Source organism: Bos javanicus, chromosome 17, assembly GCF_032452875.1.
Source record: "Bos javanicus breed banteng chromosome 17, ARS-OSU_banteng_1.0, whole genome shotgun sequence".
Lineage (NCBI taxonomy): Eukaryota > Metazoa > Chordata > Mammalia > Artiodactyla > Bovidae > Bos > Bos javanicus.
Window position 1 is genome coordinate 24,376,085 of NC_083884.1, and position 25,497 is coordinate 24,401,581.

Here is a 25,497-nt window from a genome sequence, read left to right on the forward strand (position 1 = left end):
AAAGGTCAGTTTTCATTTCAATCCCAAAGGGCAATGCCAAAGAATATTCAGACTACCACATAATTGCACTCATCTCACATGCTAGCAAAGTAATGCTCAAAATTCTCCAAGCCAGGCGTCAACAGTACATGAAGCATGAACTTCCAGATGTTCAAGCTGGATTTAGAAAAGGCAGAGGAACCAGAGATCAAATTGGCAACATCTATTGGATCATTAAAAAAGGAAGAGAGTCCCAGAAAAACATCTACTTCTGCCTTATTGACTACGCCAAAGGCTTTGACTGTGTAGATTATGACAAACCGTGGAAAATTCTTAAAGAGATGGGAATACCAGACCACCTAACCTATCAGCCTTAGAGTTTCAGATGAATTATGGCAGGAAGGGGAAACGTGGACATGGAATGCTCTGAAATGGTTACTGAATGAGAGCAATGTGATTGGAGGACCAAGAGGAAGAATGGAAAGCAGGCAAGGTTCAGATATACTTAAGAGCTAGCCTAAGTAATTAGAATTTTTATTCATTGGACAATGGAAAGCTACTGAAGGGTTTTAAGCAGAAGATTCATACTGTGTAATTTGCATTTAAAAAATAATTCACATGACACAGTGATTGTAATGGAATGCCAGTCTGAAATGGGTTTTTCCAATACAAAATAAAAAACTTTGGTGTCAGTAAAGGGCAGTTGAAAAGAAGAGCCATGCCAATGTAAAAGGATTTAAATTGAAAAGCAAACAAAATGCCCAAAGCTTATTTTTTTAAAAAAAATTCCAGTTGTTTAAATGAAACATTATCCCTAGTTTTAAATGACAATGAATATATCTAATGGAAAAATTAGGAAAAGCAGTTGGAACTCTTCCTTATTTTAATATATGTTTATTTATTCTTATTTATCACTGAAATGTTTACATTTTATTCCCTTCTCTTTTAAAATGACTAAGTCATGTGGTCATGTTATAAGATTCTAAGGGTGCTTCAGATTTTGTTTCATGGAGTGATTTATAAAAGGCCCAGGGCTATCTCAGGCATTTGGAAGTATCCTAAAATGTTTGTTAATGGCCTCATAAACTATGCTCATCCTGTTTTGCTGCTGAATACTTGGCAGTTGGATAAAAGACACTCCGTTCATTACTAGATGAGATCACAAAATATTCTGTAAGGTTCTGAGGGTCAATTCCTAGGCAGGTTGATAAGAAGTCCAGGGGGTCCCCAAGGAGATAGGGGTCTGGAATTCTCAAGGAGAAGGAAAGGACAAATGTTTGTTTTTTTTCCTCTACATTCCTTAGGATTATATAACAATAATGTATCCTGCTTGAGGGCAGTTTCTGGCAAAAACCTTCTGGCTAATCCTGTTATCTTAAAATGTAAATTATGGGAGTGGGTCTAGTAAGCTCTTTACAACCTCCAGACTTTCTTTTGATTCATTGTAATAGCTAATTAAAAGTATATAACTCCATTGCTAACACTAGTGAATGGGACACTCTTTCTGTCCCCTTGTGATGTCTATGTCAGAAGCTTTCTCTACCCCTTTTATACTTTAATAAAACCTTATTACACAAAAGCTCTGAGCGATCAAGCCTCGTCTCTGGCCCTGGATTGAATTCTTCTCCTCTGGAGGCCAAGAATCCCGGCATCTTTTGTGGTTCAGCAACTAACTTACAGTTCTACTTACTAATTTCTGATATATGTATTTCTGATATGTATATATATGTGTATATAATAAGTTTTTTAGTCATCAACAAACTTTAATGTATACAGAAAATCACTTGAGTCTGGGACTGAGAAGGCATTATTTTCACGTGTCTGTGCAAAGTTGCTTCAGTTATGTCAAGCTCTTTGCATCAGTTATGTCAAGCTCTTTGCAACCCCATGGACTATAGCCCACCAGGCTCCTCTGTCCTTGGGATTCTGCAGGCAGAAATACTGGAGTGGGTTGCCATGTCCTTGGCCAGGGGATCTTCCCCACCCAGGGATCAAACCCACGTCTCTTATGTCTCCTGTGTTGGCAGTGGGGTTCTTTGACAGTAATGCCACCTGGGAAGCCCATTATTTTTATATCTACAGGTTAAGATAATTGTTAAAGACAGTCATTGGCTATTTTCAAATACATTTTCAGCATTTGTTTATTTAGTAAGTGAAAATCAATTTTATATAACCATCGTCCTCTTATTTCAATAAAATGAACTTTTTATAATTTTGCTCAAACTAAATCTATAGATATGTATATATGGAAATAATTTTGATACTTTATTTTTGTCCTATTGTTGGTTGTCTGGATAGCTATATCATAGATAGGCAATTAATTAAGCAAAACAAATGAGTTAGTCCATTTTTAATACTTTAAGCTAGTAGGCAATATACCATGGATACAACATTATGCAAAAGTTAGTCTCTCACATCATTGTTAGGTCTGCACCTAATAGTGCAGCAGATTTGGAGAAGACTTTGGAAAACTTTTCAATTAATCAGAAGTACTATCTAAATGATAGATATATTTAGAATCACAGGGGACTCAGAAACATCATAAAAATAGTGATATGTTAATTCAAGTTCTAAAAAGTGGTTTTTGTTTTCTGTATCTAATTTCTACTTTATGGATTTTGGACATACATAATATAATAGGGAAAAATGTAGAAGCATTAAAGAATGTTGCAACCAATGTTGTTTTTTGTTGGATAGAGAACAACTATCCAATTACCATAATCGATACATATTTTAAGTTGGTATTATCAAAATATATATTCTAAATTTTCTGAGCATATTTTTCCAAGAATCCTGTTAGGTTTTTCAAACTATTAGTCTGTCTAGTATATTGGAATTATTTTTTAAAATATTCAGCCTGAGATAAATGAAACTATTAGCTTGAAAATTAACTTATTCCTAATGCTTATAATGAAGATAATGGTGGCCTCCCTCAAAAGATCCCATGCATGTACTCAGTGCCCCCAACCCTGAAGCAGGCCACGACCGACCCACGCCTCCACTGGAGACTCTAGGACTCTCCTGGGCAAGTCTGGGTCAATCTCTTCTGCGGTCACTGCTGCTTTCTTATGGGTCCCGGTGCACACACGGTTCTGTCTGTGCCCTCCAAGAGTCTGTTTCCCAGTCCTGTGTAAGTTCTGGCAGCTCTGTGGTGGGGTTAATCACGACCTCATCCAAGAAGGCTTATGCCATACCCATGTCTGCTACACCCAGAGCCGCTGTTCCTGTGGCAGTCCACTGTTGCCCATACTGCCACAGGAGATGCTCAAACACAGTCTGTCTCAGTCTCTGTGGAGTCCCTGGGTCCTGGTGCACACAAGGTTTGTTTGAGCCCTATGAGTGTCTCTGGCGGGTATGAGGTTTGATTCTGAATGCAAATTCGCCCCTCCTACCATCTTGCTGGGGTTTCTCTGAACGTGGACATGGAGTATCTCCTTAGCACAGATAAATAGTAGGAAAGGAACACAGTTCCACCCATCAGCAGAAAATTGGATTAAAGATATACTGAGCATAGCCCCGCCCATTAGAACAAGACTCAGTTTTCCTTATTCAATCTCTCCCATCAGAAAGCTTCCATAAGCCTCTTATCCTTCTCCATCATAGGGCAGACAGACCAAAATCCACAATCACAGAAAACAAACCAATCTGATCACATGGACCACAGCCTTGTCTAACTCAATGAAACCATGAGCCATGCCATGTAGCACCACCCAAAATGGATGTCTCATGGTGTGGAGTCCTGACAAAATGTGGTTCACTGGAGAAGGGAATGGCAAACCACTTCAGCGTTCATGCTTTGAGAACCCCATAAACAGTATGAAAAGGTGAAAAGATAGGGCACTGAGAGATGAACTCCCCAGGTTGTTACGTGCCCAATATACTATTAGAGATCAGTGGAGAAATAACTCCAGAAAGAATGAAGAGATGGAATCAAAGCAAAAACAACACCTAGTTGTGGATGTGACTGGTGATAGAAGCAAAGTCCAAAGCTATAGCGAGCAATATTGCATAGGAACCTGGAATGTTAGGTCCAAAAATCAAGTCAAATTGAAAGTGGTCAAATAGGAGATGGCAAGATTGAACATCGATATTTTAGGAATCAGCAAACTAAAATGGATTAGAATGGGTGAATTTAACTCAGATGACCATTATATCTACTACTGTGGGCAAGAATCCCTTAGAAGAAGTGGAGTAGCCATCATAGTCAATGAAAGAGTCTGAAATGCAGTACTTGGATGCAGTCTCAAAAACGACAGAATGATCTCTGTTTGTTTCCAAGGAACCATGAAATATCACAGTAATCCAAGTCTATGCCCCGACCAGTAATGCTGAAGAAGCTGAAGTTGAAAAGTTCTCTCAAGACCTAGAAGACCTTCAGGAACTAACACCCCCAAATGATGTCCTTTTCCTTAGAGGGGAATGGAATGCAAATTAGGAAGTCAAGAAACACCTGGAGTAACAGGCAAATTTGGCCTTGGTGTACAGAATGAAGTAGGGCAAAGGCTAACAGAGTTTTTCCAAGAGAATGACCTGGTCATAGCAAACACCCTCTTCCAATAACACAAGAGACTGTACACATGAACATCACCAGATGGTCAATACGGAAATCAGATTGATTATATTCTTGCAGCCAAAGATGGAGAAGTTCTATACAGTCAGCAAAAACAAGACCGGAAGCTAACTATGGCTCAGATCATGAACTCCTTATTGCCAAATTCAGACTTAAAGTGAAGAAAATAGGGTAACCACTAAACCATTCAGGTATGAACTATATCACATCTGTTGTGATTATAGAGTGGAAGTGAGAAATAGATTCAAGGGATTAGGTCTGATAGAGTGCCTGATGAACTATGGATGGAGGTTTGTGACATTGTACAGGAGACAGTAATCAAAACCATCCCCAAGAAAAAGAAATGCAAAAAAGCAAAATGGCTGTCTGAGGAGGCCTTACAAATAGCTGTGAAAAGAAGAGAAGTAAAAAACAAAGGAGAAAAGGATAGATATACCCATTTGAATGCAGAGTTCCAAAGAATAGCAAAGAGAGATAAGTAAGCCCTCCTCAATGATCAGTACAAAGAAATAGAGGAAAACAAGAGAATGGGAAATACTAGAGAAATACTAGCTCTTCAAGAAAATTAGAGATACCAAGGGAACTTTTCACACAAAGATGGGCCCAATAAAGGATAGAAATGGTATGGACCTAATAGAAACAGAAGTTATTAAGAAGAGATGGAAAGAATATACAAAAGAACTGTACAAAAAATATCTTCACTACCCAGATGATCATGATGGTGTGATCACTCACCTGGAGCCAGACATACTGGAATGCAAAGTCAAGTGGACCTTAGGAAGCATCACTACAAACAAAGCTAGTAGAGGTGATGGAATTCCATTTGAGCTATTTCAAATCCTAAAAGATGATACCGTGAAAATTCTGCACTTAATATGCCAGCAAATTTGGAAAACTCAGCAGTGGCACAGGACTGGAAAAGGTCAGGCTTCCTGGATCATCTAAAAAGGAAGAGAGTTCCAGAAAGCATCTATTTCTACTTTATTGACCATGCCAAAGACTTTGCCTGTGTGGATGACAAAAAATTATGGAAAATTCTTAAAAAGATGGGAATACCAGACCACCTCACCTGCCTCTTGAGAAATCTGTATACAGATCAAGAAGCAACAGTTAGAACTGGATATGGAACAGACTGGTTCCATATTGGGAAAGGAGTACATCAAGGCTGTATATTGTCACCTGCTTATTTAACGTATATGCAGTGTACATCATGAGAAATGCTGGGGTGAATAAGCACAAGCTGGAATCCAGATTACTGGAAGAAATATCAATAACCTCAGATATGCAGATGACACCACCCTTAGGGCAGAAAGTGAAGAACTAAAGAGCTTTCTTGATGAAAGTGAAAGAGGAGAGTGAAAAAGTTGGCCTAAAGTTCAACATTCAGAAAACAAAGATCATGGCATCTTGTCCCATCACTTCATGGGAAATAGATGGGGAAACAGTGGAAACAGTGACAGATTTTATTTTTGGGGACTCCAAAATCACTGCAGATGGTTACTGCAACCATGAAATTAAAGATACTTACTGCTTGGGAGAAAAGTTATGACCAACCTAGACAGCATATTATAAAGCAGAGACAGTACTTTGCCAACAAAGGTCCATCTAATCAAGACTATGGTTTTTCCAGTAGTCGTGTATGGATGTGAGAGTTGGACTATAAAGAAAGCTGAGCACCCAATAATTGATGCTTTCAAACTATGGTATTTGAGAAGGTTCTTGACAGTTTTGGGGCCATAAAGAGATCCAACCAGTCCATCCTAAAGGAAATCAGTCCTGAATATTCATTGGAAGGACTGATGTTGAAGATAATACTCCAGTACTTTGGCCATCCGATGCAAAGAACTGACTGATTTGAAAAGACCCTGATGTTGGAAAAGATTGAAGGCGGGAGGAGAAGTGGACAACAGAGGATGAGATGTTTGGATGGCATCACCAACTCAATGGACATGAGTGGGTAAACTCCGGGAGTTGGTAATGGACAGGGAGGCCTGGCGTGCTGCAGTCCATAGAGTCGCAAATAGTCGAACACGACTGAATGGTTCAACTGACTGAATGCTTATAAACACAGGATTGTAGTACTTTAAAAATAGTTAAGGAACCTTTAAAGCTCCCAAATTGGAAAAACATAAATGGTTCAAAAGTCCTTTTGTTCATTTAGACAGCTAAGTTTTATGAAGTAGCACAACTAGCTCAGATTTTTTTTTTAAGAAATCTAATCTCTTAATTGCATAAGTAATCTAGAAATCATTTTACTTGTTTACCTAAAGACCAAAGGATGTAATTATAAAAGTAACATTCATTTTATTTCTATTGTAAGAGTCTGCCTTCAATTAGATGAAGTAGATATTTTTTCAAGTAAAGTATAATAGGAAAAATAGTATGTTATACATATGTAACCAAACCCAACAATCTAACATTTAAAGACTATAAGATAAATAAAACTGGGTAATTGAACAAAAAATAAAGGACTAGAGATTATTTCATAACTGTTTCCTCAGTGAAAAAAGTTAGTGCTACCACGATGTAACTCACTACAATAATTTCTTGTCAGAATATCAGAAATATCTTTTCAAACTATTTTGTGGCTACACTGAGACTCTTTCATTCATATTTAAATGACCATGTACTCCTTATTTACTCCTTTTTCTCTCTTTAGAAAATGCATGTAGAAACTGAAATGATTTGATGAAACTGTACTGGGTCATGTTTTATGTTATATATATTTTTTATTGTGGTATAGTTGGTTTAGTGTTGTGTTAATTTCTTCTGTATAGCCAAGTGATTCAGCTATACATATTCTTTTTTATATTCTTTTCCATTATGGTTTGCCACAGAATATTGACATTGCTCCCTGTGCTATACAGTAGGATCTTATTTATCCATCCTATATATAATATTTTGCATCTGTTAATCCCAAAACCCCAGTGCCTCCCTGCCCCAACCCCTGCCCCACTGGAAACTAAAAGTCTGTCCTCCATGTCTATATATCTGTTTCTCTTTCATAGCTGTGTTTATTTGTGTCATATTTTAGATTCCACATATAAGTGGTATCATATGGTATTTGTTTTTCTCTTTCTGATTTACTTAGTATGATAATCTCTTAAGTCCATACATGCTGCTGTAAATGACATTATTTCATTCTTTTCATGGCTGAACAATACACCGTTTTATATATATATATATATATACACACACACACACACACATATATATATATATAATATATTATTATGTGTGTGTGTGTGTGTGTATATATATATATATATATATATATATATATATATATATAAAATATAAATTCTTGGCTGGGAAACCGCATGGACAGAGGAGCCTGGGAGGCTAAATCCTTAGGGTCTCAAGAGTTGGACACAACTCAGTGACTAAACCACCACATATATATATTATACCAGATCTTTTATACACATTTGTCTGCTGATGGACATTTAGATTGTTTCCATGTCTTAGCTACTGTAAATAGTTGGGGCATAATTTTATGGAAGTTAGTGGAATGACTTACCTAGAAAAATGTACAGAAATCCCTGCAAGGGAAGACGACTGCTACATGGAAAGCACTGAAAGCAGTATTGATGGAACACAGAAGGAGCATGCAACAAGATAAAGGTGGGCACTACAGGTGAGGGCCAGAGCATGAAAGGCCCAGGTACTACACTTGAGCAATGAACAATGCCTGTTAAGTGTAGCATTTAAAGTGACAGAGTCAAAATTATGATTTATAGGGTCTCATTTTTGTATAAACATATATTTTGGAGACTATGGAGCTATATTTAGAAAAGGAGAAAAGAGTAGAAATTATAAGCATGTGAGACTATTTATGGAGACTGGCATAGATATATTATTGATTTGAATGGAGAGACAGAGAGAAGTTGGTATCTTTGGGGGAAATTGGAGGTTATAAGACCAGGATTTTTCAATAGGATAGAGATTGTTGCGAAGGAGACTATGATTCTAAGCTATATATAACAGCTTTCTGACAGTGGTTCTCCATGGACAGTAACAACTATGAGGATTCTAAAATTTTTATTTCGAGGTCAAAACACTGTTCACACTTCCAATTTCTGTATGTAACTGATTACTCAACATCTACACTTAACTCTCTCCGAGTTATCTTGAATTCATTAAATGTATATCTGAGTTATCTTGAATTAATTAAATATATACTGATCTCATGGGCTTCCCTGGTACCTCAGCAGATAAATAATCCTCCTGCAATGTGGGAGACCTGGATTTGATCCCTGGGTTGGGAAGATCCCCTGGAGAAGGGCATGGCAACCTACTCCAGTATTCTTGCCTGGAGAATCCCCATGGACAGAGGAGCCTGGTGGGCTACAGTCCATAGGGTCATAGTCAGGCATGACTGAGCACAGCACAGTGGCGTACCAATCTCATAGTCTTTAACATGTTGCTATTTCCCTCTTTTTCTTTTCTGAGTAGTAAGTGATATTTATTTGTATTTAACACAGACTGAATACCTCTTCTCCTTGATTTACTGTGATCAAGTACAGTTGTCTCTCTGTATCCCTGAGAAATTTGTTCCAGGACCCCTTCAGATACCAAAATTCAAAGATGCTCAAGTTCCTCAGATGGAATGTTGTGGTATTTGCATATAATCCACACACATCATCCTGTATATATATATTTTTAATTATAGTTTGCTGTACAGTATTATATGTTATGGGTGTACAATATGGTTATTTGCAGTTTTAAAGATTACATTCTGTTTATCATGATAAAATATTGACTGCATTCCCTTTGATGCACAGTATATACGTAGCTTATTTGTATATAAAGTTTGTACTTTTTAATTACCTTCTTCTAAATTGCCCCTCCTTGAGTCCCATTCCCCAGTGGTAACTACTAGTCTGTTCTCTGTATCTGTTAGTCTGCTTCTTTCCTGTTATGTTCACTAGTTTGTCTTATTTTTTAGATTTCACATATAAGTGATATCATACCTAAATGTAAGCCCAGAAACCATGCAACTCCTAGAGGACAAAATAGGCAGAACACTCTTTGACATAAATTGTAACGATATTTTTTCCGGCTTAATCAGTGATCCCTATTTCAGTACAATATTCCCTCTCCAACACGCACCACTCTTGACTGCCTTCACTTGTAATATGTGAGAATGGGGAAAATATAAAATTATTATTTTTTTCTATTAAAGTCCTCAAGGACACTTAGCATTAAGCACATTTCTTAGATCAGACAAAAGGAGTGGAGCCTACCTTGGACATGATGGGCATAATGCATAGGGATAAACTGTATGGTGCTGACATTTAATCTGTTTTTCAGACATTATCAAATGTTAATCTTTTCTGTAAAGTTACTAAGGGCTCATAGAAAAATGCTCATTGTATATTTTTTCATGTGTGATTATATTGAGTCTTTTCAATTAGTTAATGATTTTTGTCCTTTCAGCAGGTTAATAATTTTACCAAAAAAGAATTTCAAGTAGATCCCTTTTGCCCTACAAAAATATTCTTGAAACAACAAATTACATTGTAGATTGGGGCTTGATTTATCCCAACATCTTAACAGAAAGACTGACTTTATATGTAAACAGTGGGAAGCCACAAATGAGACTTTACTGACTTGTTGATAAATGCCATAACCTACTTTCCACTGTGTCTGCACTAATGATAACTATGGTGGATGGTGTGCAGTAAATATAGAATTAATATCCAATGGTATTAATATCCAGTGAGTTCAGTATATAAAGTATCAATGTGCAGTTAACAAGAATTAGATTTTGGAGAGTAGGAATGTTTTTATTATTAAAAGATGTTTACTAACACACAGTTTCTCTAATAAGCTTATGAAGATAATTGGACAAGTGACATTTTAAATCCCCTGCTAAACTTACATTTTCCTGCAAAATAGGCATTAATGCTGAAAGATGAAGAAAATGTATCTTTATTTTGAAGAACTAATCAAAAATCCTTTTTTGTTTTGGGATTGTTAAATAAATTGTGTTGAATTTGAGAGACTTTAAAAGAGGGTGTAGAATTGAGTATGCTTTCAACAGGAGGTATGTGATCTAAAATGTTGAGGAATGTTAATGTAGACAGCAAACCTCTATAGTAACAGCCCAACATCTATAAACAGGACAGTTCTTCAGAGGAAAAGGTTTGGGGATTAATATGAGTTTAAGACTGTTTTCACTAATCACTTTAGTCATACAATCATTCAAGTCAGACAACCAGTTTGACTGACTTTTTGACCTTATTAACATGATATTTGACCAAATTGATTCAACTGTTCAGTTGAGATGGCAGGATCACAAACAGTCTTAGGCTCTGTAAATGCTATCCGTAATTTCAAGTCAATTGGACAACATTCACTGTGTGCAGAGGGTGTATATAATCCAATAATTATTTTAAACTTCTTCTCCTCTCCTAAACCTGCTAGTCCTGCTCTTCCCCTTTTTCTCTCAAGAGATCACCTTGCTTTGTACTTCAAGAGAAAACATACCACAAAAGTATATGACTACATGCCACTTGCACAAATCTCAACTGACAATTATGGTCTCTTTTGATGAATACCTCTGCCTTTCAGAGACCTCAATATGCTCACACCCTGATAACTTTATTCTTTGTTGTTACTGTTGTGATTGCTTTCATTTGAAACATGATATGTGAATTTTACTCAGCAGAACATTCTTTTGAGGAAAAATATTTCGGTATTTCCAAGCTCATTGCACTACAGTAAAATTTTTCTTTTCTGAATCCAGTTCTCTTCTAGACAATACGTCTTTTTATTATGATTTTTTAAGAGAACTTTTTATTAAGCAAAAACATTTAAGTGAGGTTAGCAAAACTGGGCAATATTTTCTTATGTGTACACAGTCTTTTAGTTTCAGTTGTTGTTTCGTCGCTAAGTTGTGTCTGACCCTTTTGTGACCCTGTGTCTCCCCATGGGATTTATCAGGCAAGAATACTGGATTGGGTTGCCATTTCCTTCTTCATCTTTTTATTAATCATTAATAAACATTTATCCAGTATTTCTTAGGTCCCTGACTTAGTGACTGCATGATTATAGAATGATATTCCTAATTCTGTTTATTCTAATTTTAACAAAAATAGAAAGATAGGAAAAGACAAAAAATTTAAAACAAAAAATTATTTTGTAATTTTTTATGCTAGATTTCTTAACAGGTAATTTAGCATCTGTGTAAGGAGTAAGTAACGTTAAAAATGTAGTAGGTACTCTTATGGACAAAACTTCTAACATGCCAGTTTCAAACTTTAAGTTTCTTATTTCAGTAAAGAATAGGCTACAATTCCCAGTTTATTTATAGAATAAATTGGTAACTAATTCCACATTTGCGTGATTTCAGCACAATTTTTGGATTCTTTCATGGAAATACTTCTTTATTCTTGACAGATAATAATATACAAGAACACCTATTTGAATATAATATATTAGGTAGAGAGATAGGATAGTTACAATTCGTAATCTGGAAAAAAATAAAATTGTAGCTATAGTCATAGCATCTTTGTTCTGGGAAAAGCCAGCTACTTCTAGAATAAAGAGAACAATGGTGTTCATCAGATTATTCTAACAACACAAAATGAGCTGTTCTATGAAATTCTCTCAATAGAATTCACTCAGCCAATCAAAGACATATTTATTTTGCATTTGAAAATGTTAATACTTTAATAGGAATGTCTCATGAAAGGCATGAAAAGTAAATACACATAAAAATGTTTATTGCCTGCATATTTGAATAAATCATGCTATTCAGTTAATGGAGGAAAAGTAGTCCTGTCAACTTTGATTTAATCGCCTCCTTGTGTTTTTCAGAAGAATGAAAGTCAATAAAAACAGTAGAATTACTCACTAAATACCAAATTAAACAAATCTTCAACCATAAACCAAAACAAAACTTAAAAATATATAGTACATTTTCCCTAAATAGTAGCTGGTTTTATTCAATGCTTCACATCTTTAAAAATGTTAGTGATGTTTATTTATTAATATGGAAAAGGGAAAAAATTCCCTTTGCCTCTTTTCCTCAAACACAGACAACTGTCTTTATTCTTGGCCCCTGAAAAAATGGTGGTGTTACCAGTAGCCTTCTACCAGGATACACTAACAGGCCTAGAACTGGGACTTGGGGTCATGATGTGCAACTCTACTTCTGCACAATACTCTCTAGGAATTAATTTATTTTTCTCTCTCATTCTCTCATTTATAAATGAAGAATGAAAAGGTCCAACTATCTGATTTGAAGATAAAATATATATAAAATATTTTTATAAAATGAAACCATCAAAATATAGATAGTCATAACAATTTTCCCTTTCAGTTCAGTTCAGTTCAGTCGCTCAGTCTTGTCTGACTCTTTGCGACCCCATGAATCACAGCATGCCAGGCCTCCCTGTCCATTACCAACTCCTAGAGTTCACTCAGGCTCACGTCCATCGAGTCGGTGATGCCATCCAGGCATCTCATCCTCTGTCGTCCCATTCTCCTCCTGCCCCCAATCCCTCCCAGCATCAGAGTCTTTTCCAATGAGTCAACTCTTCGCATGAGGTGGCCAAAGTATTGGAGTTTCAGCTTTAGCATCATTCCTTCCAAAGAAATCCCAGGACTGATCTCCTTCAGAATGGACTGGCTGGATCTCCTTGCAGTCCAAGGGACTCTCAAGAGTCTTCTCCAACACCACAGCTCAAAAGCATCAATTCTTCAGTGCTCAACTTTCTTCAGAGTCCAAATCTCACATCCATACATGACCACTGGAAAAACCATAGCCTTGACTAGATGGACCTTTGTTGGCAAAGTAATGTCTCTGCTTTTGAATATGCTACCTAGGTTGGTCATAACTTTCCTTCCAAGGAGTAAGTGTCTTTTAATTTCATGGCTGCAATCACAATCTACAACGATTTTGGAGCCCCCCGAAAATGAAGTCTGACACTGTTTCCCCATCTATTTCCCATGAAGTGATGGGACCAGATGCCATTATCTTCGTTTTCTGAATGTTGAGCTTTAAGCCAACTTTTCCTCTCCTCTTTCACTTTCATCAAGAGGCTTTTTAGTTCCTCTTCACTTTCTGCTATAAGGGTAGTGTCATCTGCGTGTATTTCTCCTGGCAATCTTGGTTCCAGCTTGTGCTTCTTCCAGCCCAGCGTTTCTTATGATGTACTCTGCATATAAGTTAAATAAGCAGGGTGACAATATACAGCCTTGACATACTCCTTTTCCTATTTGGAACAGTCTGTTGTTCCCTGTCCAGTTTTAACTGTTGCTTCCTGACCTGTATATAGGTTTCTCAAGAGGCAGGTCAGGTGGTCTGGTATTCCCATCTCTTTCAGAATTTTCCACAGTTTATTGTGATCCACACAGTCAAAGGCTTTGGCATAGTCAATAAAGCAGAAATAGATGTTTTCTGGCACTCTCTTGCTTTTTCGATGATCCAGCAGATGTTGGCAATTTGATCTCTGGTTCCTCTGCCTTTTCTAAAACCGGCTTGAACATCTGAAGTTCACAGTTCACATATTGCTGAAGCCTGGCTTGGAGAATTTTGAGCATTACTTCACTAGAGTGTGAGATGAGTGCAATTGTGTGGTAGTTTGAGCATTCTTTGACATTGCCTTTCTTTGGGATTGGAATAAAAACCTTTTCCAGTCCTGTGGCCACTGCTGAGTTTTCCAAATTTGCTGGCATATTGAGTGTAGCACTTTCACGGCATCTTCTTTCAGGATTTGAAATAGCTCAACTGGGGTTCCATCACCTGCACCAGCTTTGTTCATAATGATGCTTTCTAAGCCCACTTGGCTTCACATTCCAGGATGTCCAATTATTAAGACAGAAAGGGTTTAAAAGGTATTTACAAATTAATGAATCACTTTCTTTTGTCACTTTTTTGAAGTGGTTTTATGGTTGTTGCATGTAGAGACTTAAATAGAAAAAAAAACACACTGGGAGGGACTTTATCCTGCATTGCAATGGTATTGATAGAATCCACAAACCAGGACAGTGACCAGAGAGGGTTTAAATTTGACCCTTTCCTTTGTGTTCTTTTGTCATTTAGACCAATCGTATACACTCAGACCTGTGCTGTGCTGTGCTTAATCTCTCAGTCGTGTCTGACACTTTGCAACCCCATGGACTGTGTAGCCCGCCAGTCACCTCAGTCCATGGGCATTCTCCAGGCAAGAATACTGGAGTGGGTTCCCATGGGCTCCTACAGGGGATCTTCCCGACAGAGGGATTAAACCCAGGGCTCCCGCATTGCAGACAGATTCTTTGCCATCTGAGCCACCAGGGAAGCCTATACTCAAACCTGTGATGATTATCAAATCAAATTCATGACATTGTACAGTAATGTTAGAAATATCTTCACATGAATATTGTCACACTGAAGCCTATAGTTTGCTTCACTCACTGGTTCAACTTCACCTTTGATTGTACTAAATAATGTGCTATTTTTAATTATTCCTCAGGGAAATAAATATCCTGAGTTTGGCAACTGTTGTAAGGAATACTGTTACAACTTTAAGACATGTGAGTTGTTACTGGCTGCTTCTACCTAACATGGTAATTTGACATACAAAATAATTAAAGTTCAGGCAAATTAATTGCTTAAAGGACTTCTTTAACCTAAGAGTGGAAAAATTTTCCCTGATTCCTTTTGTGTATCCCATATTATTGTCCTTTGTGTTTAGTAAACTGGTATATTTTTATACCATTCTTAAATGAACTGTTTTAGAAAATTGCCCACTTTCTTATTTCATTGGAAGGATATTTGTGTTATTATGCACAATGAATCCTGTAACACAAACACTGATTTTCAGCTGATTCTTGCTCTTGAGATACAGTAAAAGAGGAAAGGAAATGAGCCTTGGTCCTCAGTCCTAAAATCCCTACCCAGTTTTTATGTAACAAAACTTAGAGCCTGTCTTAGAAGTGAAATGTTACCTGTATAGAATAAAGAAATGATGACTTGATGCTGAAATGTCAGAGGACCTTGCAGGGACTTCTGAAAGGCTAATGTGTTCCCACACAGGGATTAAGGGGCCAGCACCTGGACTGAAGAAACCTAGATTCTAGTCCTAGCTCTACCAATCCATGCAATTTTATAAATGATTAAACTCTCTAAACTTGTAATTACTCACAAAGAAAGGCAATGCCAAAGAATGCTCAAACTACCACACAATAGCACTCATCTCACACTCTAGTGAAGTAATGCTCAAAATACTCCAAGCCAGGCTTCAGCAATATGTGAACCGTGAATTCCAGATGTTCAAGCTGGTTTTAGAAAAGGCAGAGGAACCAGAGATCAAATTGCCAACATCTGCTGGATCATCGAAAAAGCAAGAGAGTGCCAGAAAACATCTATTTCTGCTTTATTGACTATGCCAAAGCCTTTGACTGTGTGGATCACAATAAACTGTGGAAAATTCTGAAAGAGATGGGAATACCAGACCACCTGACCTGCCTATTGAGAAATCTGTATGCAGGTCAGGAACCAATAGTTAGGACTGGACATGGAACAACAGACTGGTTCCAAATAGGAACAGGAGTACATCAAGGCTGTATATTGTCACCCTGCTTATTTAACTTATATGCAGAGTACATCATGAGAAATGCTGGACTGGAAGAAACACAAGCTGGAATCAAGGTTGCTGGGAGAAATATCAATAACGTCAGATACACAGATGACACCACTCTTATGGCAGAAAGTGAAGAGGAACTAAAAAGCCTCTTGACAAAAGTGAAAGTGGAGAGTGAAAAAGTTGGCTTAGAGCTCAACATTCAGAAAACAAAGATCATGGCATCCTGTCCCATCACTTCATGGGGAATAGATGGGGAAACAGTGGAAACAGTGTCAGACTTTATTTTTGGGGCTCCAAAATCACTGCAGATGGTGACTGCAGCCATGAAATTAAAAGACACTTACTCCTTGGAAGGAAAGTTATGACCAACCTAGATAGCATATTCAAAAGCAGAGACATTACTTTGCCAACAAAGGTTAGTCTAGTCAAGGCTATGGTTTTCCCTGTGGTCATGTATGGATGTGAGATTTGGACTGTGAAGAAGGCTGAGCACCGAAGAATTGATGCTTTTGGGCTGTGGTGTTGGAGAAGACTCTTGAGAGTCCCTTGGACTGCAAGGAGATCCAACCAGTCCATTCTGAAGGAGATCAGTCCTGGGATTTCTTTGGAAGGAATGATGCTAAAGCTGAAACTCCAGTACTTCGGCCACCTCATGCAAAGAGTTGACTCATTGGAAAAGACTCTGATGCTGGGAGGGACTGGGGGCAGGAGGAGAAGGGGACGACAGAGGATGAGGTGGTTGGATGACATCACTGACTCAATGGACGTGAGTCTGAGTGAACTCTAGGAGTTGGTGATGGACTGGGAGGCCTGTCATGCTGCATTTCATGGGATTGGGAAAAGTCGGACACGACTGAGCAACTGAACTGAACTGAACTGAAGAAACAACTGATCAACTAACCAATAGAAATTTTGATGTATAAAATGATCATATAAAATAATATATGATCATATATGTGATTTATATATGATCATATAAAATAATGTTTTGAAGTTATAAAATATAAATCTCTTCTTGCTGTCTCTTGGGATTTACCAACAGAGACAATTTAAAAATAGGAAATTAAATGACATTCAAAATATTAAATGGTTAAGTTTATGTTTTATGAAATTATAAATGCAAGTGTTCTTTAGATGTAAAGCCTAAACCTCTCATTCTCTCCCCACATTTGTTTTGGTCCCTGCAGGCAGTCTACAGATCTAATTTTGTTGATGCTGGACTAAAGGCCCTCTACCATCAGGCAGAGAAAGAGAGATTATCAGGGGGTGGAAGGGTAGAGACAGGCAGGAGATGACAAGTACTTGAAGACTGGTAAAAATGAAAAAAAAAAAAAAAGGTAATGGGAGCCAACTGTGTCATGTGGAGGAAAGAGCAAAAAAAAAAAAAAAAAAACAACAGGAGACTGACATCCTCCAGAAGATGTGGCTCAATATCAGCGCCTTTGTTAGCTGAAATATGCTTCCATTCTTGAGAAATAGAATGTCCTATAGGACAGATGTACCAAGTTCCTTTCTCTATAGTTTGAGGTAAGTGAGAGAAGAAAGTGAAGTTGCTCAGTCATGTCCGACTCTTCCAATCCCATGGACTGTAGCCTACCAGGCTCCTCCATCCATGGAATTTTCCAGGCAAGAGTACTGGAGTGGGTTGTCAATTACTTCTCCAGGGGATCTTCCTAACCCAGGGATTGAGCCTGGGTCTCCTGGACTGCAGGCAGATGCTTTACCATCTAAGCCACCAGGGAAGCAAGCAATGAAAGAAAAACCAGTATTCCTCACTACAGGGAACAAATTTAATTCATTGATTCATTGTCATCCGGTTCTGTAAATATGTATTGAAAACTACTATCTTAGAATTTATTTTCCTTTGTGATTCTGTACTACTGGCACTGCTACAATAGAAAATAAATTAGAAGAGGATCCAATATGCATAAAATCTAAGTACCTTCCTGGAGGTAACCAAATAGAATTCTCTGCTAGATCATTGGGAATCAAAGTCAGGAGACATGTACTGGTGGACAGGTTGGCCCAGAACATAAAAGCACAACAAGAATCCTAATGCTGGTTACTTGAAGGCAGTGAGTCAAGAGCTGAATTAATCTCAAGACAAGGAATACAGCTTCTGTGGAGGTTAGCTACCATCTTCTTTGCATGAAGCTAGTACCAGAAGACCTAGTGCATAGCTTGAATTCTAAGAATAAAGACTGAGACTAGGTAAATAAACAGAGAGAGGCAGGAGGCCAGTACAAATAAACTTAATTGTATTTGCCCTGTAAAGAATTGAGATCTCTTTGCTATGTTAGCAGTTTGTGCTAAGTCTCAGACAAGAAAAATGTTTGTTATGAAGTGGAGGAGCTACGGCTATTGTCTTTGGAGGACTGAAATTCAACAGGGGCACCATGTGACACCAGGAAGTGAAAGCAATACAGGAAAGTTCCATTATTTTTATTCTTTTTTTTTAATAATCTGATATATATTTATTTTTTAATATAAATTTATTTGTTTTAATTGGTGGCTAATTGTTTTACAATACTGTATTGGTTTTGCCATACATCAATATGAATCCTCCATGGGTGTACACACATTCCCCATCCTGAACCCCCCTCCCCATACCATCCTTCTGGGTCATCCCAGTGCACCAGCCCTGAGCATCGTGTGTCATGCATCAAACCTGGACTGGTGATTCATTTCACATATGATATTACACATGTTTCAATGCCATTCTCCCAAATCATCCCACCCTCACCCTCTCTCGCAGAGTCCAAAAAACTGTTCTATACATCTGTCTCTTTTGCTGTCTTGCATACAGGGTTATCATTACCATAAATTCCATATATATGTGCTAGTATACTGTCTTGGTGTTTTTCTTTCTGGCTTAATTCACTCTGCATAATAGTCTCCAGTTTCACCCACCTCATTAGAACTGATTCAAATGTATTCTTTTTAATGGCTGAGTAATACTCCATTGTGTATATGTACCACAGCTTTCTTATCCATTCATCTGCTGATGGACATCTAGGTTACTTTCATGTCTTAGCTATTATAAACAGTGCTGCGATGAACATTGGGGTACATGTGTCTCTTTCAATTCTGGTTTCCTTGGTGTGTATGCCCAGCAGTGGGATTGCTGGATCATAAGGCAGTTCTATTTCCAGTCTTTTAAGGACTCTCCACACTCTTCTCCATAGTGGCTGTACTAGTTTGCATTCCCACCAACAGTGTAAGAGGGTTCCCTTTTCTCCACACCCTCCCCAGCATTTATTCCTTGTAGACTTTTGGATTGCAGCCATTCTGACTGGCGTGAAAGGGTATTTCCAATTTAAGTGTGAAAGTCATCCAAACGACCATTATGGATTCCATAACTCTCCATAGTTTTGGAAAAATCTGTAAAGCATGACAAAACTAGATACTTGACTTCATCCCAATTTGATATGTGAAAACTTTATTATGTTTTATTTGAAAAAGAAAAGAGAGCCATGGAAATCACGCTCTGAATTTGCGTAGTAGGCTATTCATTACATAGCTTGACATATGTTAAATACTTAATAAAACCTACTAATCCATCAGTAATACGTATATAAAGAATCATTGTGAGGCAAAAGCATTTAGTTTTAGATCTCACAGAGAAAACAATAACTAGAGTATGAAAGTGATTCCAGGTTTACATAAAACTATGGTAACAACTAAACACCTCATGTTCTTATGTTAGGACAAGGGTAATATGAGTGAAACAGTTGCCTCAGGGTAGAAAAGTCAAGGCAGTACAAGGTAGGTACATAATCAATATAAATATTTTAATGTAGTATATAAAAAATAAGAATAACACAAAACCCATGATAAAAAATTACAAAAATTTAAGTAAGGACAAAATTTGACCCTGCACTTGCATAGATATGTGTAACTCACAGTGCTTATTTCAATAAAACTTTATTTAACATAAAGAGATAAGTAGCCATTGATTTAAAAAAATACTGCTTGAAAATATTATATATTTTGATTACTGAGTTTTCCTGTCCTCTTAAATACTGTGCCCCAAGGCTGAAGCTTCTTTGAATTTCATTTCTGCTTGGTAAACATCAGATTTTTAAAAAATAAATATGATTAATTAAAAAACATAAAATACAGCCAATGACTAAGCACAGCACATAGTTAATTTACAGTGTTGTTTCAGGTGTACAGTAATTCAGTTATATATATGTGTGTGTGTGTGTGTGTGAGTATATATACTCTTTTACAAATTATTTTCCCACTTAAGGTTATTACAGAACAGGTTAAATATAGTAGTGCATATATGTCAATTTTTAAACTTTTTCTTTTCAGGTTACTCATCTCTAAAATGGGGTTAATAATAGTATTTATTTATATAAAATTATAATTAATATTAAATGAATTAAAGGATGTAGCACTTTTATCTGGCACTTAAGTAGTAAGTAATTTTATAAACTGCATTATATTTATAATAAATCATTGTTATTATGAAGATTGTTAAAATGGGATATAATTTTAATTGCAAGAAAATATATACTTTTTATAGTATAAGAATGTTTTTGCTAATTACCAAGCAGTGGGCTAGGAAAGGCTGTTGTTGTTGAGCAAGGCTATACTTTGAACAACTACAGCCAGAGATGTTTAACAAAGATACATTTTTTTCTGATAGTAAGTTCATCTTTTAGCTTGTAAACAATTTGGATTTACTCTTTTTGCCCAAAGGAATGAACATACAACATAAAACCATTAAAGCAGTGTTGGCAGAAGACAAAACACAGAAGTATTAGACTTGAGGGAGAGGAAAAGAGAAAAAAACATGTATTGAAGGCAGACATTATACATGACAGTTTTTGGGTTTTTTTCTACAACTCAGAGTAGGAAAATATTCTACATTGTAACTAAGGCAGCATTATACATGACAGTTTTTGGGTTTTTTTTTCTACAACCCAGAGTAGGAAAATATTCTATGTTGTAACTCAGTACTGCTGCTGCTGCTGTTGCTTCAGTCGTGTCTGACTCTGTGCGACCCCATTGACGGCAGCCCACCAGGCCCCCCTGTCCCTGGGATTCTCCAGGCAAGAACACTGGAGTGGGTTGCCATTTCCTTCTCCAATGCATGAAAGTGAAAAGTGAAAGTGAATCCGACTCTTCGAGACCCCATGGACTTCAGCCTACCAGGCTCCTCCGTCCATGGGAGTTTCCAGGCAAGAGTACTGGAGTGGGATGCCATTGCCTTCTCCAGAGACACACAAAAATCATTTCCTTAAGTAACTTTTATTACTTTTGTTCTCTGCTCTTCTACCCTTTACTTTTGTCTTCAGTGCTGTTCTAAGAGAAACTGTTCTCTAAACGGAATTAAATACAAATATATGAAGACATTCTGTGCAGTTGCAATAGTGTCCCAAAGCACTATTTTAAAAAAGCTAACATATGGAAATAGATTTAATGGACTAGATCTGATAGAGTATCTGATGAACTATAGACGGAGGTTCATGACATTATACAGAAGACAGGGATCAAGACCATCCATCCCCAAGAAAAAGAAATGCAAAAAACCAAAATGGCTCTCTGAGGAGGCCTTACAGATAGCTGTGAAAAGAAGAGAAGCAAAAATAAAAGGAGAAAAGGAAAGATATACCCATTTGAATGCAGAGTTCCAAAAAATAGCAAGGAGAGATAAGAAAGTCCTCCTCAATGATCAGTGCAAAGAAATAGAGGAAAATAATAGAATGGGAAAGACTAGAGATCTCTTCAAGAAAATTAGAGATACCAAGGGAACATTTCCTGCAAAGATGGGGTCAATAAAGGACAGAAATGGTATGGACCTAACAGAAACAGAAGATATTAGAAGAGGTGGCAAGAATACACAGAACTATACAAAAAAGATCTTCATTACCCAGATGATCACGATGGTGTGATCACTCACCTAGAGCCAGACATCCTGGAATGTGAAGTCAAGTGGACCTTAGGAAGCATCACTACAAACAAAGTTAATGGAGGTGATGGAATTCCATTTGACCTATGTAAAACCCTAAAAGATGATACTGTGAAAATGCTGCACTCAATATGCCAGCAAATTTGGAAAACTCACCAGTGTCTACAGGACTGGAAAAGGTTAGTTTTCATTCCAATCCCAAAGAAAGGCAATGCCAAGATTGTTCAAACTACCACACAATCACACTTACTTCACATGCTAGCAAAGAAATGCTCAAAATTCTCCACCCCAGGCTTCAACAGTATGTGAACCAAGAACTTCCAGATGTTTAAGCTGGTTTTAGAAAAGACAGATGAACCAGAGAACAAATTGCCAACATCCACTGGATCATGATAAAAACAAGAGAGTTTCAGAAAAATATCTACTTTTGCTTTATTGACTATGCCAAAGCCTTTGACTGTGTGGATCGCAATAAACTGTGGAAAATTCTGAAACAGATGGGAATACCAGACCACCTGATCTGCCTCTTGAAAAATCTGTATGCAGGTCAGGAAGCAACAGTTAGAACTGGACATGGAACAACAGACTGGTTCCAAATAGGAAAAGGAGTATGTCATGGCTGTATATTGTCACCCTGCTTATTTAACTTCTATGCAGAGTACATCATGAGAAATGCTGGGCTGGACGAAGCACAAGCTGGAATCAGGATTGCTGGGAGAAATATCAATAACCTCAGATACGGAGATGACATCACCCTTAGGGCAGAAAGCAAAGAAGAACTAAAGAGCCTCTTGATGAAAGTGAAAGAGGAGAGTGAAAAAGTTGGTTTAAAGCTAAAAATTCTGAAAACTAAGATCATGGCATCTGGTCTTAACCCTTCATGGCAAATAGATGGGGAAACAGTGGAAACAGTGAGAGACTTTATTTTTGGGGGCTCCAAAATCACTGCAGATGGTGATTGCAGCCATGAAATTAAAAGATGCTTGCTCTTTGGAAGGAAAGTTATGACCAACCTGCTAAGTCACTTCAGTCGTGTCCGACTCTGTGCGACCCCGTAGATGGCAGCTCGCCAGGCTTCCCTGTCCCTGGGACTCTCCAGGCAAGAATACTGGAGTGGGTTGCCATTTCCTTTTCCAATATGTGAAAGTGAAAAGGGAAAGTGAAGTCACTCAGTCGTGTCCGACTCTTAGCAACCCCACGGACTGCAGATTACCAGGCTCCTCCGTCCATGGGATTTTCCAGGCAAGAGTACTGGAGTGGGGTTCCATTGTCTTCTCTGATGACCAACCTAGACAGCATATTAAAAAGCAGAGACATTACTTTGCCAACAAAGGTCTGTCTAGTCAAGGCTATGGTTTTTCCAGTAGTCATGTATGGATGTGAGACTTGGACTATAAAGAAAGCTGAGCACAGAAGAATTGCTGCTTTTGAACTGTGGTGTTGGAGAAGATTCTTGATAGTCCCTTGGATTGCAAGGACATCCAACCAGTCCATCCTAAAGGAGATCAGTCCTGAGTTTTCATTGGAAGGACTGGTGTTGAAGCTGAAACTCCAATACTTTGGCCACCTTATGTGAAGATCTGACTCACTGGAGAAGACCCTGGTGCTGGGAAAGATTGAGGGCAGGAGGAGAAGGGGACGACAGAGGATGAGAGGGTTGGATGGCATCACCGACTCAATGGATATGAGTTTGGGTAAACTCCCGGAGTTGGTGATGGACAGTGAGGGTTGGCGTTCTGTAGTCTGTAGGGTTGGAAAGAGTCACACACGACCCAGCAATTGAACTGAACTGAACATGATAGAGGATGATAAAATGATATTTATGAAAGAAAGATAGAGGGAAAGAGAAAAAGGTAGAAATTTAGACAGAAAAAAAAGAAAAATGAGAAGAGAAGAGGGGAAGAAAAAAAGTCATTAGAATTTGAGCATATATAAACTGAAATAAAAATTGGAGCAAATAGTGTTATTTTCTAAATTCTAATGGTATTTCCTAATTCTAAATGTGATGTATGATGATTTCCTCTTACTATAGTTACATGAATTTTAAAACTAATACCAAAATAGATATCTACATGAGTTATATTGTGCTTTATATAATTATGTTTAAAACCATGTCTGGAGATTTTTATTACATATTAGATATTTAATAATGCATGTCATAAAGCCATGTATGAAAAACCTGTGTCTTTATCAGTGACTCTTTGACAAATCATTAAATACAATTCACATGCTGCTGCTAAGTCACTTCAGTTGTGTCCGATTCTGTGTGACCCCATAGATGGCAGCCCACCAGGCTCCCCCGTCCCTGGGATTCTCCAGGCAAGAACACTGGAGTGGGTTGCCATTTCCTTCTCCAGTGCATAAAAGTGAAGAGTGAAAGTGAAGTTGCTCAGTCATGTCTGACTCTTTGTGACCCCATGGACTGCAGTCTACCAGGCTCCTCTGTCCATAGGATTTTCCATGCAAGAGTACTGGAGTGGGGTGCCATTGCCTTCTCTGTACAATTCACATGGAGTTTCCCAAAGACTATAGCAGGCAAGACTGATGCCAAGTGGAAAGACAAGTAGGATTCAATATACTGCTGTTTCTCAAACTTAACTAAGCAAAAGAATTACCTGCAGGGCTTGTTAAAACAGATTCCTAGTCTCTGTCCCTGGAGTTTCTAATTTAGTAAATCTGGAATGGGATTTAATTGCTTCGTATTTCTAACAAGTTCTCTGTTATTCTGATGTTATTCCTTCCAGGACAAAACTTTGAGAACCACTTCTTACACAATAGGTCTTAAACAGTAATTTATTCACAACAGGCTGCCCATTAAACTTCAGTGTTCATGTTCACATTCTTTTTTCCACAGAGTTGTCGTGAGTTTGGTACTATTTTGGGCTTCCCAGGTGGCTAGTGGTAAAGAACCCACATGCCAGTGCAGGAGATGTAAGAGACTATGCGTTCAATCCCTGGGTTGGGAAAATCCACTGGAGAAGGGCACAGCAACCCACTCCAGTATTCTTGCCTGGAGAATCCCCATGGACAGAGGAGCCTGGAGGGCTATAGCCCCTAGAATCGTCAAGATTCAGGATGACTGAAGCAATTTGGCATGTACACACAGCTACTATTTTTATTTATGAGTGAGAACAGAGAGACACAGTGCTATGACTTAAATCAACACAGCTAATGAAATCTTAATTTCAAACTGATTTTCTGATATCAAATTGTATAATCTCTCCTCTACTTTAAATTTTGTAGGGCATTGAAAAGGGAAGAGAGAAAATCCCATGTGGTGAATTAGCTAGGGAACCAAAAACAAATTAATGATAGGCTTGATAAATAGCATAAAGAACACAATTGAAATTGAATGGAATTGAATTTGTAATTATCAGTTTTGCACTGTTTTTCAACATTTTCGAGCAATAAATGCAGTGTCACCATGGGCGACTGATACTTCCAACAGA